General features: G+C 37.7%; 1 pseudogene; it reads right to left on the reverse strand.

Moving 5' to 3' along the window:
• Window positions 1-360: 360 nt before the first annotated feature.
• On the reverse strand, window positions 361-3,129 carry LOC123634571 (annotated as a pseudogene).
• Between the last annotated feature and the right edge of the window lie 14,293 nt (window positions 3,130-17,422).

Here is a 17,422-nt window from a genome sequence, read left to right on the forward strand (position 1 = left end):
CCAAACTCTGGGCAAGTGCCGCACAGAGCCATTCTGAGAGCCCTTCCCCCAAGGCTCTGAGCCCTGCCCTGAGGCTGCTGCTGCCAGGCCAGGAAGGGAGATGGGAACCTAGGCTGTCCCACATGCCCCAATGTCACATTCTGTCACCACTCTGTGGGCTACTGTGGGACACAGAGGTGTTCAGACCACACTCCCTATGCTTGCCAGCCTTCCCCAAAGCTGTCGCATGGCTGCATTCCCACAGAGGGGCATGTCCCTCCAGGTGGTTGTCCTGCAGTATAATTATCATCGACCCACCTGAATATTTTTTGGGAAGCCTAGAACCAGCCCGACCCGCCCTACCACAGTAAGCCCTTGAACTCAGAGGGCCTGAGGACAGGTCTGCTGGCCTGGGCCTGTTACCCCCAGGACTTGATCGTGTAGAGCAGAGGCACGGAAGGGATATTTGTGAACTGAACTCACGTGGGTAAGGATCCCTCGTGGGCAGAACTGAGAAGAGTGTGGCAGGAGCTCATGCTGTGGAGTGCAAGCAGCAAGCCCCTCCCTTCCCAGGGAAGGGTGTGGCCTGACATTGCGGTTTCTGTTCTGTGTGAGACACTCGTGGACTGGAGTGGCTCCATGACCTGAAAGCAGGTTGCTTGAGACTGGCCTAGCTGGTTGGTCTGCTCCTGGAAGCTAGACACTCAAGGGACATCCATCAGTTCAAGAGAGTGGGAGCAGAGAGGGTCCCACTACCATCTGCTGGGCTATGGATTCTGGACCCCTCCATGTAGGTTTTTTGATGTGGTAGAGGCACATCAGCCCCTTCCTGGCAGCTTCCCCCAGCAGCCTAAGAGCTGCCCCCAACCTAGCCATTAAGGCACCAATTGCACCCACCTTTGAGAGCTTTGATGCAGGTTTGCCCAGTGCATCCAACCCATCTTTGCTCTCCCCATCTGACTCAGTGGTGGCAGAACACAGGATAGGGCCCCCTGGGAGTTCTAAGGCCCCAGCCATTGCCCAGGATGTCTGAGTACTTCTGACTAAATAAGGACAAGCATACAACCCACAAACACCACTACAACCAGTTGTCTCCTATTGGCAGGGGGATCAACTCATATAGCCCATTAAAACATTTGCTGGCACAATTATACCATACATAGCTGCCTTTTACCTGCAAGAGCCACTTACTGTCCTGGAGGCAGTATAAGATCTTTAGATCATAAATGATTTCTTTGATATTATTTTCATCAGATTTTTCCCAGCATATGATTTAAAAATCTCACTTAAATATATGTGACATTTGTTTCATATATCATTTTTAGAAAAGTGAATTTCAGGCTATCACACCTGTGAATATGCACTTAAAATACCATCTCTCATTTTACTAAGTTTCCCATGGTGTAAACTGAAATTTTGGATTGGCAAACCTATCATTAAAAGAGAACCCTTATGATGTGTTTACAGATTTACATTATCCCAATTAAAGCTGCCAAGTATGGCCTATCTTGCTGCTTAGAGGAATACTAATTTTCCCTTTTAAAAATAGTTTTATTATAAATCGAATACAGAGTATTAGATAATACAAACTACAGCAACTATTCGTAGAGTATGCCTAAGAAGTAAGAACTAAAAATACAATGAGCCCTCACCCATCAGCCACCTTACAAAGATAACACTTAAAGCCCCATTTGTGCCCCCTTACCAATCCCATCCCTCTCCCTCAAACCTTAGACAACTGCTCTGCAGAACTTTAAATTCATTCTTCACTTGTAGATGAAAATCCCAGCTTACCACTTCCTAGAGCATTTTGTTTTCACTTGAGACATCCACTGTATTTGTAGGGGTTGGGGAAACAGTGGAATGAGAAATACAAAACTGGGGAGCCAGAGACCAGGAGTCGCAGGTGCCAGGACCCCCTAGAAGTCTACTCTCATCCTCGCCATCCACAGACTCTGTGCCTACTTCTTCGTAATCCTTCTTAGGGGCGGCCAGGTCTCCCAAGCCTCAGAGAACTCCCTGTCCCCAATCTCTGGCCCACATACCAGTGTGTGAATGCCCACTTGGCCTACAACAGGTCAAACTTGTGGTCGAGGTGGGCCCAGGCCACAGTGATGGCTGTGATATTCCTGAGCATGCAGACTGCCTGCTGCATCTTGGCTAGGTTGCCACCAGGCACCACTGTTGGGGGCTGGTGGTTGATGCCACCCTTGAAACCTGTGGAATATCAGTCCACAAACTGGATGTTGCATTTGATCTTGATAGTGTCAATGGCTGCGTTCACACCCTTCAGCACCACTTCTCCACAATAAAGCATGAAGCAGGCCATGCACTTACCATGGTAGAGGTCACACTTGACCGTCTGATTGGAGGGTTCAAAACAGGCATTGGTGACCTCTGCCACTGAGAGCTGCTCAAGGGAGGCCTTCTCAGCTGAGACAATAGGTGAGTAGGTCACCAGGGGAAACTGGACACAGGAGCAGGGCATCAGATTTGTCTGCAACTCCATGAAGTCCACATCGAGGCACCATCAAAATGCAGTGAGGCAGTGATGGAGGACAACTGGCCAATGAGCCTGTTGAGGTTGGTGTAGGGAGGGCGCTTGATGTCCAGGTTGCAGCAGCAGACATCACAGACGGCCTTGTTGCATATTATAAAGGCACAATCTGAGTACTCTGGGGTGGTGTGGGTGGTCAAGAGGGAGTTATGGGGTTCTACAACCACTGTGCACACTTGAAGGGCTGGGTAGAAAGCAAACTCCAACTTGGACTTCTTGCCGCAGTCAACAGAGAGCCGCTCCATCAGCAGGGAGGTAAAGCCTGAGCCAGTGCCACTCCCAAAGCTAAGACTGGGAAGCCCTGAAGTCCAGTGCAATGGTCTGTTAGTTTTCGGATTCACTCCAGCACCAGATGGATAATCTCCTTTCTCACAGTGTAGTGGTCACGGGCATAGTTGTTGGCAGCATCTTCCTTGCCAGATATCAGCTGCTCAGGGTGGAAGAGCTGCTCATAAATGCCAGTTCTTACCCCATCTATGACAGTGGGATCCAGTTCACAGGGACAGTCCAGTGCATGCGCTTGCCAGCCCGGCTTCACTGAAGAAGGTGTTGAAGGAGTCATCGCTGCTCCCTACGGTCTTGTTGCTGGGCATAGAAAAAGGATCTTCAGCCAGAGCCTTTTTGTTTCTCTATCTCATATTATAATAGGATTTTTGTGAGAAAGACTTTACATAAAAATGAATTTTATTTAGTATAGGGCCAATTATATGCTACGTGTTCCACACATGCTAGCTAGTAACAATGGCAGTGTTAGTAATGGTGTTAGAATTATACTAAGAAGAGAAAAAATAGGATCAGTCACATATTTTCCTTCCCTAAGGTATTCAGAAATAATTCTTGATTTATTGATTCGGTGTTTCAAGACTCTAATTTTCTCTGCCGTCCTTTCGTTTGGGTCACGTTATCAATAATGTGTGTCTGTAAGAACTCCATTGCCTTCACAAAATCTTGAGCCTTAGGTCACATTGTTTATTCTCTATCAATAGAATATTAAGAAAGAAATTCAAATTACTAATTCTTATTAAAGATTCCCCCTGATAGAATCTGAATTCACACACACAAACACACAGAAAATAAGATAACTATTATGAGAAAGTGACCTTTTTTTTCTTTTTTTTTTTGAGAAAGTGAACATTTGACACCAGGGTTTAGTAGGAGGCAGGCATAAAGTCCAGAAAGGGCAAGGCTGGCAATAGGAAGGGTCAGAAATAGTTTAAAAATAATCCTGATAAATGTGTAGAGCATGTTGTCACATTGATGTGAGGGCAAAATTAATGAAAAAAAATTCTCATGTTTTCAGGTACAGAGAATGCTAGGATCATGCACTATGATTAATAATAGAAAGGGAGAGGTTGGAATTTGAGTGGATAGGGAGAAAGAACTGACCCAGCTGCTGAGTGCCAACTCTTTGAAGATGAGCTGAAGTCTAAATTTCTGCATGGGGAAGTTCATTGAAAATTTGAGTTTTTTAGCTTAGATTTCAGTTTATCCAGCACATATGTTGATGTTGGATGACAGCTAGAGTATGAGGGGTAGCGTCATAATGTATACAGTTAGTTCTTTCAGAGCAGATCTGAGATCAACAGTGATGGAGCACCAAACACAGGGTCTAGGATTTAGTGCATATATTTAACCTATTTACCTATTAATTCACTTAAGAAGTACTACTGAAACCTAGCATTTAATAGACTTTTCTTTTGCATCAGGAATATAGTTGTGGACAAGACGGCCTAGAATTGAGATCATATATAACTTAAGGCTTATCATCAAAGATCAATGATTAAGAAAGTAATTACAGCACAGTCTTGATTAGCAGAATGATTTGGAAGTGCATAACAGGGTGTCTAACAACAGATCATTCTCTCCCCTAGTGCATAGACAGCAGGCCTGTAGAGTTAGACTAATTTCAAATTCCACTGGAAATCTAATACCCTCAGGGCTTTGTCCATATCACTCAAGACTTCATTGATGTTAACCTTTAAAAGATAGCCATTAGTAATTAAAACTGGGTAGAACTAGTAAAAGAAGGGATTAGCACAACCATAGGTGACTGGGCTGTATCAACAGAATTCTGTATTTTACAAGGACAGAATGTAGAAATCGGGCCTCTAGTGGTAAGATCTGTATGAGCTGTCAGGCTCTGAATTTTTACAGGTGACCTAAGTTCACAATTAATTCTAACTTGCAGGAGTTGTACCAAACAAAAATCAGAAGGGGGCAGAAAAGAGCTATCTGGGTGAGAGAAGCCATCCAATTTGAAAAGTGGCCAAAGAGGAGGATTATCATGCATTACATTACATAGAAAATGCTATTCCAAAAGAGTGTCATTCCACATCAAAGTCATAGACCCAGATCACCTCTGACCTCATAGGAGTTATTTTGTCTCTGAACACTTGTTCTTAGTTTCCTTGCCAGGATCTTTTTTCTCTATGCAACTCTTGTATATTTGTCTGCAGTGTTCTGGCCTTCATCGACTTTATTCTTGCTTTTCATACTTGCCATTTTTTAAATTTTAATCTATATCCTCTTATCCACTGCCACAGTAATAACTACCACCAATACACTGAGAAAGCCTCTACTAGCATATAAGGCAGCTTTAATACCCATTAGAAAGTCACACTCCCTTTCTGCAGATGGATTTCAAGTAGCTACCCCTGTTTTCACCTAAAAAGTTTTCCTTTTCTTCAGGCTGATGTAACCTCTATTAGGGTTAGTAAACTTTTGATCAAACCAATAAATGTTTTTAGCCTTATTTCTCATCCCTTTGGCAGTCATGTACTGAAAACCATTAAAAAAAAACCACTGTTTTACGATAGAAATTCACAAATATTCATATCTAACCACTATTCCAATACAGAGATTCCACAATTATCTTCCAACCAGACATTTATACCAGAATATGTGACAGATATGTCAAAAACAAAATTCATTACCTTTCACCAAAAATGTATGCTTCTGTATTTGCTTTTGTGCTAAGTCATGATTCCTTATACCTCATCTGCTAAGGTAGAATGCTCTTATTCACTATTTCCTATTAATTTCAGCTCATAAATAACACTTCAACCTGGAAATCCAATAGCCTCATTGCTTCGTTCACATCTCAAGACTTCAGTGATGTTGGCCTTGGAGAGGGTAACCATTAGCAATTAAAAACAGGTATAACCATCTGGTTTTGCTAATCGTTTCCATAGACTAGGCTATACCTTCTCTCTCAATTTCTTCACACATGATTTAGTCCTCCAGTCATTGGCTCTTGGTTTTAAGCTCCATTCTTCCAAGGAACTGACCACTCTGCGTGATACAGCTTTTCTTTGCTATATCCAGGGCCACTTTCCAATATACTTTGTCTTGCAATATTTGAAAATATTACCTTCATCTTCCTCAGAATGCCCTTTTATATTTCTGTTAAAGAAGGATTCTCTCCTATTTTTTTATTACTTCGTCTCAGTCATTGTGTGTGTGTGTGTGTGTGTGTGTGTGTGTGTGTGTGTGTGTGTGTGTTTGTGTGGTTTCAGCTTCCTTTAGCTGTAAGTAAATATTCATATTCAGGAGGGTTCAGTTTTAGTCTTCCTACTTCTCTATGTCCTAGGTTCTGTGATCATGTTCATGATTTCAACTGCTGCCTATATGTTGCAGACTCCCCAAATTTCTATCTACATCGTCATATCTAACATCTTCACTTACAAGTCACCCAAGTACCTAAAAATAAACGTGATCAGAATTTAATGTAGCATCTTCTTCCTTAACTATAGTAATTCTCAGGTTGTACACACATCTGTTAGTTCCACAACCATTCCCTACTTATACAAGTGTAAATGCTGGAAGTCATTCATGATTCTTTGCTCTACTTCTCCTTCTTTCATCCCTCAAAAAAGGTTAGTCCCATCCTTCATTTATCTCCCAAAATAATAAGAACACTATTACTCTCCCCATCATCTCTATTTTGGTTAAATTTCTTGGTACTACATTTAACCTGTACTTTTATACCATTTTCGTGTCAAATGTAGAAAGAAATATTTTACTGACATATCAGAGATTAAAAAAATTTTCTCTCAGATCACAGTTTTCTGAAAATAAACTTTATTAACATGAGATGATATTTTTAAATTTCCTCTCCTTTAAAAAGGAAATTTGAATCATGAAAAGGAGAAGGATAGCATGATCTGTTAGAGTCCAACAATTCAGGGTGCCTGTACGGGGAAGACAAGCTGGGCAAGGCAGAGATGCTGTGCCCACCTAGGAGGGAAACTCTATCTGATGTCATGAAGGTCAACACATTGAGATATTTTAAACATACAAGGAGCCAATGTTGAGGAGAAGTTGAAGGAGGGATACTTTGGATAATGAAAGAATTTTGTAGTCCCTTATTTTGATTTTCAAAACATATGGTAGCTTTTATTTTCATGAGCCAGCCCATAGTTCATGGATTGACATCTGTTGGGTTCTAAAGATTAAGAATGGATGGTGGAGGAGAGGCACAGAAATCGTTTAATGAATTTACCTACTGAGGATTATCTGTGCTAAGCAGAATATATGTCAGCCTAGTAACTGGTTCAACAATGAGTTTGAGCATGAGGTTATGTGACATTATTAATTAATCAGAGTCTTGAAACTGGGCATCGTGGCTCTCACCTTATAAGCCCAGCTTCTCAGGCAGTGAGGTGGAATTTTTGCTTGATACTAGAAGTTTGAGACCAGCCTGTGCAATATAGTAAGACATTGTCTGTACAAAAAATAAAAAATAAAAACATTAGCTGGGCATGGTGTGGTGTGTGCCTGTAGTCCCAGATATTCTAGTGACTGAGATCCAAGAATCCCTTGGGGCTAGGAGTTCAAGGCTATAGTGAGCTATAATGGCACCATTGTACTCTAGCCTGGGTGACAAAGTGAAACCCTATCTTTAAAAATGAATAAATGAGTAAATAAATAATCAGAGTCCTGGTTTCATCTGATATTAGCCTATATAAATAGTAACAAAGACAGATAGCTCATATTATTTTTCTTAATGTGCCTTGAAATATTTTAACTTAGATTGTACTAAACTAAAAAAAAACTTCCTAAACATATAAATAAAACTTTTAAGAAAATTTAATATCATAATCCTTTATAGGGGTTGAGCACCCCAACTTATAAAGGCAAAATCCTTGGCCAGGCTCCGTGGCTCACGCCTGTAATCCTAGCACTCTGGGAGGCCGAGGCGATTGGATCGCTCGAGGTCAGGAGTTCGAGACCAGCCTGAGCGAGACCCCGTCTCTACTAAAAGTATAAATAAAAATTATCTGGCCAACTAAAGATATATATAGAAAAAATTAGCCGAGCATGGTGGCGCATGGCTATAGTCCCAGCTACTCGGGAGGCTGAGGCAGGAGGATCGCTTAAGCCCAGGAGTTTGAGGTTACTGTGAGCGAAGCTGATGCCATGGCACTCACTCTAGCCCGGGCAACAAAGTGAGACTCTGTCTCAAAAAATAAAAATAAAAATAAAAATAAATGAAAAAAAATAAAATAAAAATGCAAAATCCAAAACTTTTTGAGTGCTGACATGACACCACAAGTGGAAAATTCCACATCTGACCTCATGTTGATAGTTCACAATCAAAACACAGTAAAAACTTTGTTTCATGTACAAAATTATTTAAAATAATTCATAAAATTACCTATAGGTTATGTGTATAAGGCATATATGAAACATAAATGAATTTTATGTTTAGACTTGGGTCCCATCCACAAGATATCCCATTATGTATATGAAAATATTCCCAAATCCAAAAAGTCTGAAATCCAAAACACTTATGGCCCCAAGCATTTCAGATAAAGGATACTCAATCTGTATATAATCTTGGATGTACATGAGAGATCATTAAAATAAGTGAGCAAACAACAGGATTTTTAATCACCTAAATTGCTAATAACACATTTTCCCATGAGCTCACTGAATCCATCTCATTTGTGCACTTACTATCTATACAAAATAGTTGATACTTCTTATTTATTTATTCACTCATTAGTTCACTGATTCACTTATTCGATGAAAACCATTTTAATGATTACTTATATATCATTGCAACAATTACTTTTTGTCTATTTTGAGTTGGATCATTGAAAGAACCCATATAATTACACAAAGTATATTCAAGTGAAGTTTTAATAGAGAAAATGTATACAATAGAACAGGAGAAGAGAAACACAGGCAAATTTTGAGAAGGTCCCAGACACTCACGCAAAGATTTTTAAGGTTTTCTCTTATTCTGTCAGGAAAAGAGTCATCTTAGGATCACAAACCATGAAGTAGTATGTGATATATCTTGATGTCAGGGAAGCTGAGGCTTACAGAGTGTTTGTTTGTTTGTTTGTTTTTGAGACAGGGTCTTGCTGTGCCAACTGGCTGGAGTCCAGTGGCCTCATAGTAGCTCACTGTAACCTCAAACTCCTGGACTCAAGTGATCCTCCTGCCTCAGCCTCCCGAGTAGCTGGGACTACAGGTGCACACCACCACACTCAGAGATTTTTTTTCTACTTTTTTGTAGAGATAGTGTCTCACTCTTTCTCAGGCTGGTCCCGAACTCCTGGCCTCAAGCAATCCTCCCACCTGGGCTTCCCACAGTGCTAGGATTACAGGCGTGAGCCACTGCTTCCACCTGTGTTTGTGTTTAATACTCCATTAGTCAGACAGCCAAAACCAGGTTGAGTAAACAGTTAAACCAAGTGCAAATCATCTATCTATACGTTTTCCATAAACAATGTTGTCTTGCCTCTGGGAGAGTTTCAGGACTTTAAGTTCCACAAAATAAATCACTAATGCATTATTTTTTCCCTATCTTGGCCGAGAGTTAGTCAGATGGAGCTATGGTAACATAGAGACACCACAGATCAGCTCCATGTAAACTCTATTTTATACCCTCTTCTTTCCCTGCAAATTGGAAGTTGAATTGTACTTTAATGTTTTCTAGGTGTAAGTGCCAGAGTACTGGTCAGGGTGTAGGGATAAGCTCCTCTTTGATTCCTGAGAGAAAATAGTGCCACAATACAGTCAAAGTAACTAGCTTAATGCATGTTACTTTCATCTGGATAATACTTTTAACCCTTCCAGAGGTACTTTCACCAATCTTCATTCTGTTCTATCTGCCAGAAGTCTGGGCTCTGTGGTTTGCTGAAGTCAGGTCCCTAGCCATACAGCTTCTAGTAGAGTTTGTCCAGTGAGAGCCAGGAGAATGAAATAGGAGGTTAGGACAGAGTGATATCGGGGCCTTTCGTCCCTAGCTCCACCCCTGGGGAGACATAGCTCCTGCAATGACACAGCTCCTCTTTGCCAGCTTGCTGTATACAATTTTGTCTCCATGATGTGGTGCCTTTTCCCTCCTCTTTTTCCCCCTTTAGTCCTAAGGCCGGGGATGATTGCTGGCCACAGTTACTAACTCTAGGGGAATAACCACTTTTATTGCATTTCATAAACCCTGCTCTCATTTATGAATATTAGAAAAGATTCTTGTACAAAAGTGTTAATTACTGATTTCTGTTTTCGAAACAAGCTACATGTCAGGCCTTTCATCCTTTGTTCCCCTTGTTTAGGACACTCTTCTCCATACTGTCCCACCTTCTTCTGTAATTGTCCCAAATCGAACTACCATTTATACTTTTCCTTTAGAGAATACTTCCTCCACGAGCACATCCCGTCCCCAGTACTTAGATGGTCTTTCCAATCCCTGTGGTCACACAGGATGTTATATATCCATATACATCCTCATAGAGATATTTAAAACATTATTCACTTTTGTTTGAACTCCCCATTAAACTGTAGCTCAATTAGATGGAATATGTTTTACACATTTATTATTTTAAGAACTTATTCCTGTGTCCAAAGCATGGCAGGCACTCAATATTTATGGAATTGAATAGGTGTATAAAGGAAAAACAAAATTGTAGAAGACATTTGAGGAACATGGCTTTAATACATGGAGAACCTTTTAAGAGACTGGTATATAGGAATGTATTCTTTTAGGCACTGGGAGGTACAAATTTGAGGCAATAATACTTTCTTCATGCTCTCCATTAGTCCTTTGGCATGGACTGATGTGTTTGTCATATCGCAGCATATGTCTTAAGCTAAGGTTTTCTTCTAATCTCATCTGATTTTCTCTGTAGTTGAATGCCTTTATAGCTTGAATTACCACCTACAAGTTCATTTCTAATATTAAGAGCTTAATACATACTTTGAACCACTTACATCTCCCCATTTGACGGAACTTTAATTAAAGCAATAGTTTGGTCTCATTTTTGCCCAAAATAGCAGTATCATATATGACTGATGATTAGGGTAAAACAACTGGATTTGCATTGCCTCCTTCTTTTCAGATCTGCTTACTCAAAGAAGGAATATATTCTCATATATTATTAGCCTTTTGATAAGCTTAGAACACAAGGTCCACATGGGGAAGCCTATAAACTCCAAAAACTGCCAAAAAATGGAGGCTATGTGGGCTTATTTTTTGAATTCCTTATTTGGAAGCCCACCATAGCTATGCAATTAGGCTATATTCTCATACTTTGTCCTGCCAGTGGAAAAGATGGTATTTAGATTGCCAACCATCTGAGTCTTACTTCAATTGGTTTCAAATTTAGCAGGAAAGATAGAGTTTATTTATTTAGACACCCAAACACTCCAAGAATTTTCACAGTTATATGTCCAGCCCAGATATCTCCTCTGAGCTTTATACCCACACTTACAACTCATACAACTGAGAACTCAATAATTCCATTCAGATATTTCAAAGATCATCAAACTCAACATTTTAAAATAACTTTTATTTCAAAATATTAGAGGGTATAAGTGTTCTTGCTACATGGATGAATTGTATAATGCTGAAGTCAGGGCTTTTAGTGTGCCTATCACCAGAATAGGGTACATGTACCGAATAGGTAAGTTTTTATCCCTCACCCACTCCCACTCTCCCCTCTTCTTAGTTTCCAGTGTCCTTTATACCACTTTATGACCATGTGCACCCATTGTTTAGCTCCCACTTATTAGTGAGCACATTTGGTGTTTGTTTTTCCATTCCTGAGATACTTCACTTAGGATAATGGTCTCCAGTTACAGCCAAGTTGCTGCAAATGACATTATTTCATTCCTTTTATGGCTGAGTAGTACTCCATTGTGTGTGTGTGTGTGTATGTGTGTGTATGCCATATTTTCTTTATCCACTCATCAATTGATGGGCACTTAGGTTTATTCCATGTCTTTGCAATTATGAAATGTGCTGCCATAATCATTCCGGTACAGGTGGTGTCTTTTGGAACTACAGACCAGTATCCCTTATGAACATAAAATCCTCAGCAAAATACAAGGAAACAAAATCCTACAGCATAACACAAAGATAACCCACCACGGTCAAGTGGGTTTTATCCCAGTGATGCAAAGATGGTTCAACATATGCAAATAAATAAATGTGATTCACCACACAGACAGAAGTAAAAACAAATACCATAAGATCATCTTAATAGATGCAGAAAAAGCATTTGATAAAATCTATCACCCTTTCATGAAAAAACCCTCAACAAACCAAACTCAACATTTTAACATATTTGTTTCTTTATTTCCCATAGTCTATACATACACAAAAACATTTTTTAAAAAGTTGTTCGACTGAATATTTAACATTGAAGGAAAGAAGCCAACAACTAATGACTAGCTCAATTGGGGTTGGTGTTCCTTCTGATTCGCTTTCACTATACTGGCATATCCTAAATTATAGGTGGCAAAGTTAACACAATTGGTCTGATTTTTTTTTTTAATTTTGGTAATCTTCATGATCAAAACAGGTCTTTGTATGATTTAAAATATTCTTTTTGGTTTTATTCTTCTTTATCTTGTCTGCTGTATTTCTCAGCCCTCCCACATTATAGTGTAATTTCAATCATACTTACCTTTCTGTTCCTGGAAAAACCATGAACTCTGTCATGTATGAGACTTTGCATCTGTTTCTGTTTTTTTTTCCCCCTACTTCTTTGCCTACTTAACTTTTATTCACCCTAATAGTTAGCATATTTTCTGTATTTCTTTTAGATCTTCATTTATCCTTGAGCCTTGGATAAGAACCCTCTCCCAGCCTTCTATATTTCTACTAAACTCTTTTTAAATTTCTTGATGCACTATTTTTATGAAAATGTAATTTTCCTATTTCTCAATCTGCATTCCTCTTCAAGATTACTGATAGGCACCGTGACTTCTTCAATACTCTATTCACAAGTTTTAACATCTATCATGTATAAGGGCCTCTGGTGAGTAAAAAATGACCAAATAATAATAAAGCCTCTTAAATTTCAGACACAAAGGTAACCAATTATAACATTTAAAATTTGGAATCAAGATACCTGAAGTTTACTCTCCCTCTAACTAGCTTTTATTTATATTTTGGCAATTTATTTGCTTATCTGAAAAATGAAGATCATTTCTGTTGTTTCAAGAAAGAATTAATGGGTAAACCAAATAAATGTCCACACACTGGTGTAATTGCAGGAGTGACAAAATATTCTCTTTACTATCAATATATTTTAAAGAGCATACTAATATTAATGTTATTACATAGAGGAACTTATACCTTTGAGTAGTACAGAAAATACTATGTAAAACCTTATGGTGACTTCCTAGACAGAGGGCTACCAAGTTAAAATATTATAAATGGAAAAGGAAAATAAGATGCAGTGAATTGTGAAATGGTTGTCCAGAGGAACTGTCAAAAGTTAGAGAATTTGATCTTATTGACAGACAAAAAATATTGGAAAAGTTTAATCAATTGATTTATGAGTATGTATCCAAACGTGCAAAAAATAAATATAAGTAAATATCCTTTACCAGCCACATGAGTATCCTGGTCACTTATTTTCTCATATAATAGAGATACTATATTAATAATAGGAACTACAATAATGTAGGTAGAGAATTCCACGGGATCAGCCATTTCTTTTGCTTCAATCTCATACTCACTGAATCCATTGAATTTCTAATTCAGTCCTAAAGCCACTAAATAATGAAGCAGATGTTCTCCAAGTTGAATCTATGAAAAGCAATCTATCAAGCAAAATTAATCTTAAAAGTCCCAAATACCCTTCTGGATTACAGATCAACCTGATTATTGCTAGGTGAACTATTAAACTTGAGTCTATGACTTCCCTCCTGCTGTCTCTCAAAGAACCTGCCTGAGCAGCCTACAGCCTGAAAATTAACAGAAATAATACCTGGTCTTGTAATATGTTTCAATAGGTAAGCTTATAGTCTAGCTCATATTTTAATTCCTCATGATTAAAAAGTGAAAGCATGACATTCAACTGAAATATTCTGTATTTTTAGGCTTCAAATAAAAATAAAATAAAGCCCACAGGAAACATAAACTTAGAAGATATAATGCACAAGTCCTTCACTGTAGAAATAGAAAAGATGTTATATTGTAGATTCATTAGACCATTTATGCATTTTAGGATACAGTTATATCTACAAACACCATTTATTTTATTTCTAGTATTCTTTAGTGGAAATGGTACAATGCTGCTTGTAGTTTTACAGTATTTTTAGTTTTCTAGTTTGTAGGTTTGTAACTAAAATACTTTCACTATGAGGTAATATATATTTCTGTGTTTGAATTCAAATAAAGTATTTCATTACAGCTATAAGCTGAAAGAACAGGTAATAGAAATAAATTATACTAATCTTAGAAAGTACGTATATTGTAAATGTTCATATCCAATCACTTTTGGTATTGCTATTTTATAGAATATAAGCAAAATGCAATGTTAAGAAAAAAGTTCCCAGTATGAACTGAATTTCACAAAAAAGACATTTTAAATAGCTTTTTTCTGTATTTTTGAATGTTTTAAATTTAAAACTTTAATAAGATAATGTCTCTCTGCTTATCCAAGTAACATTTTGCTACATTCCCCATACTCGTGTAGTCAGGGAAATAACCCATGGTTTTCTATGAGCCACTAAAAATTGGATTTCTATTAGTGGATTGCAATAACTCCATAAATAAATCACTTTATGAGATAAGATGCAGGTGAAAATCTGTCGATATCTCAGTATGGAGCCTACAGTGCATAATATAGTCAGTAAAGGAAAGACTCCATGAGGTAGGAGGGGCTCACTTTGCCTGCTTTTCTACAAGTCAAAGTACTAAGAGAGTGAAGTAAAGTGTTGTTTTAAGAGAAATGCAAACTCTTCCTATTCTTTCAAAACTATATTTAAGTTATATAATTGTCCTTATGATGCAGCTGCTGTGAAGTATGTGATCTTGACTAATATTAGTGGGGTTTTCCTTAGGGTAATTTTTATACTACAGTTTTCCACCCTTATAATATCTGGTATCGTTCTTTTTTTTCCCAGTCGATGTTCATAAAAGTTTGATGACAGTGATGAGAGATTTATATTTTAAAGTCCGTTTGACATGAGGATGCAAAGGGAAAGAGAAAGTATGGTACTGTATTTCACATGGGACATAAAGCTGAAAGATTCAGACTCTATCGCTATACAAGATCAAAACTGCAAACTCTGATTTCTGAAATACTTGAATACAGGATTGTTTCATTTTACATATCAAAGAGATTATTATTAGCTAATATTATTGCCTAAGTGATTAATTCACAAAGAATGCATTCAAACTGTAGGATAACGTCCAGGAAAATGTTGTCATTTGAGTGAAGAAAAGACTCATTGGCACTGTTACCAGCATTGCTGAAAAAGCCCAGCTCCTTAGGATGGATGTGAAATCCAGGTATCTTCTTTTGAAAGGAGTTGGAGAGTTAGCAGTAACATCTTTTTCACTTTGGAAATTAATCTAATGTGCAATTAAAAATGATAGAGGCTTGTTTGTAATATAATGTTCATATGCTTTGCAAAGTAACCTTTGTTTGTTTCAGTCCCCTGCTCCAAATTTTCCAATAACATGCCAAAGTCTCCAGACCTCCTCCTCCACATCTTGGATCATGTGTGATCTTGCTCTACTTCAGCTGTCAAATCAAATTCTTTGTGAAACACATTTCCCAATTTGACTCTGGTCATTTTGGACTCTTCAGCTTCATCTATGTCTCACATGCTTGTTTTCTCTGCCTGAGTACAACACTGTCTGTTCCTCTCGCTTCCTGAAATTTCTGACCGGGCATCTGAACTGTGGTTCCCCTTGTCTGTGCTCCTGTATATGCTCTTAGTGCATTTTCATCCTTTATTTACTTTTCCCTTTCCATCTCAGATTATAAATTCCTTGACAGCAAAATTATGCATGTTTGTACTTGACTTCCTCAGGAATTAGCATAGTGCCTAATATGGGGCACATGCTCAAAAAATGATTAACTGATTAATAAAATGCATTTACCTCCCATCTCCATACCCAAGTCTTATTTGTGCTATAGAATCACATAACCACCTATACAAACCCATTGCCAAGAAAGACCCTCGTACGTCTGTCTCTTTCAACTTTTTTAACTCTTGAATAGATAAAAATACAAAAACTCAAAATAATACTAATATAAATACTAACATTAATACAATATCCTAAAAGTGACAACTAACATTAATACAATCTGACATGCATTGAGTACTTAATATGTGCTAAATAATGTGTAAGTACTAAATAGCATATAACAGACAGATATATTTTATGAGTTTCTTCAAATTCGATTTCAGTTATTATTTCAACAAATAATCTATAGTGGAGATACTAATATCATATTTATTTGATGTAAGAGGAAATAAGTGACTTGCCCAAGGTAATACAGCTTGGGCTGTGTGCATCAGAGAGTTAATCTGAGCAGTCTGTTTGACTTGAAAGCACACTATAATTTTTGAGTAGCACATTTCATAGACTCTATAAAGCATTTTATATTTGAACAATGCAAATATTATCCAATAACTAGTAATTATTTTATTGTCAATTTTATCTTATATTGCTCTCCAGCTGGATTATTTATTCAAAGCTTTAGTCTCAATTCCATGAGACAGAGCACACACTCTCTCTCATACCCTCAACATGTTTAGGTTAGATGTGCTCATGTAACAGTCATCAAATATGTATAGAATACAAGTGGCTCTAAAAGGCAACAATAACATAGACACCAGCCCAGGCCTAAAAGATATATTTAGACTGTATCTAAATGGATATACAGATTAGACTGTATAGCAATGAACATTAATTATTTATTATGTTATTCTAAGATCATTATGAGCTTCGATTATCTAATTAATAAAAATGTTAAAATACAAATTTAGACTGAATTTCTAAGCAGATGTGAAATAACACATATTTTGTTACATGAAGTTCTCTGTAATAATTTTAAAAATTGAAATTTGTATATAAAAGATATGATTCTCATCACTATCTTTGCCTTGAATTTCATTATATCTTTGCCTGAAACTTTGAGGCTACATGTTCTAACGATTACTTATGGGACCACACCATTTATAAAATAAGGATAATAATATATTTCTACATTGAAGGTAAGAATATGGCAATAAATACACATCCATTCTAGTTTACATCTATGTTTATATTGTCTTCCCAGTACCTAGAAGTCTAGCCATTCTCTTACTCACACTTTACTGAAAATGAAATTTTCCCCTGTGATGTTACTGTAAATGTTATCAAGTCCAATTCTTTAACCTCAGATTTAACCAGAATGTTAGAAAATAGCAAATATTTCTAGTTTGTGTAAACTAAAGTGTAAGGGACAAAAAATTAAACCTACAAACATGAATATAAGAGTGAAAGTTCATGAAATTTTTGGCTCTCTTTTACTGTTGCTTTGAAACCATGATTGAAGGTATTAGCAATATCAATATATCACACCACCCATCAATCTGTATGACTCTCAGCTGATAGTATATTTTGCATATACCACTGAAGCA

This window comes from Lemur catta, chromosome 3 (assembly GCF_020740605.2).
Source record: "Lemur catta isolate mLemCat1 chromosome 3, mLemCat1.pri, whole genome shotgun sequence".
NCBI classification, from domain to species: domain Eukaryota; kingdom Metazoa; phylum Chordata; class Mammalia; order Primates; family Lemuridae; genus Lemur; species Lemur catta.